We start from the raw sequence: 1,138 nt of genomic DNA, 5'->3' as shown, positions 1-1,138 counted from the left end.
ATTTATTTATTTATTGGCAGAACCGGGGATTGAACTCAGGCCCTTGCGCTTGCCAGGGAAGCGCTTATTCTACTAAGCCATCTACCCGGCCCCTGTTTGTTTTGAGAGAGGGTCTCATTATGTAGTTCAGGCTAGGCTTGAACTCTTTGTAACCCAGGCTGACCTCAAATCCATGGCAATTCTCCTGCGTCAGCCTCACCAGTGCTGGGATTACATGTTTATACCACCACACCTGGCTCACTGAGGAGTCTTGAATCCAAATTCCTCCTAGCTTTACACTTGCCCTTGGAGCTTCCTGCGGCTTTTCCTACATTCACTACTCTCCTGATCCTGAGTTAACTTGATGGGCCTCTTTCCTGTAAGAATCAGTCTTCATTGATTATAGAGCAACAGAGTCAGGATTCAAATCCAAACCTATTTGATTGTGGGTAGCCCATGCTCCTGTCATTATTCCATGCCACAGAAAATGAGCCCCAAGCAGTGTCCAGGGCCCAGTGTCCCTGGGGAGAGACACAGGCAGCTTCAGATGGAGGCACCAGTAGAGAACAGGATGTATGAGGCTTCCTGTCCTCTAGGCTGCTGGGAAATGGTCAGAGGGCTAATAGCGTTGGGATACGAAGTACCACATCATATAGAAGTCCTCCCGCTGCAGGCCTGTGACCTCATGTGGGAAGTTCCTGGTTATCAGGGATCATCATACAGGGCTGCCAATTCCATAGTGGCACTCATATTGGGACATTCAAGGTAGAAATCTGCAAAGGTTTTGGAATCAAAGTCTCCTGTTTATCTCTGATGAAAGGAAGCACTGTTTTTCCTTCCTGTCCCTCTGTTCTCGTATCTATGAAAAAAATGAGGGTAATTCCTACCCCACAACAAGATTTGCAGGGGGTAAATAGGAAACACATAGAGGGAGTCAGTGTTTAACAGTACAGAGTCTTACTTGGGCAAGATGGAAGAATTCTGGAGTTGGGTCATGACTATGGTTATACACACTATAAATATACTCCCCACCAGAGAACCATCTGAGAAAGCATGGCTAAGATGAATGGGGCATGGTAATGTGTGCCTGTATTCTCAGCAACCTGAGAGGAGAATCGGCACTGGAGGCCAAACTGGGTAACTTGCAAGACTTTGTCTC

The sequence above is a fragment of the Octodon degus genome, unplaced genomic scaffold, assembly GCF_000260255.1.
Source record: "Octodon degus isolate 3935 unplaced genomic scaffold, OctDeg1.0 scaffold00169, whole genome shotgun sequence".
Taxonomy (NCBI): domain Eukaryota; kingdom Metazoa; phylum Chordata; class Mammalia; order Rodentia; family Octodontidae; genus Octodon; species Octodon degus.
This window is presented reverse-complemented; position numbering follows the sequence as displayed.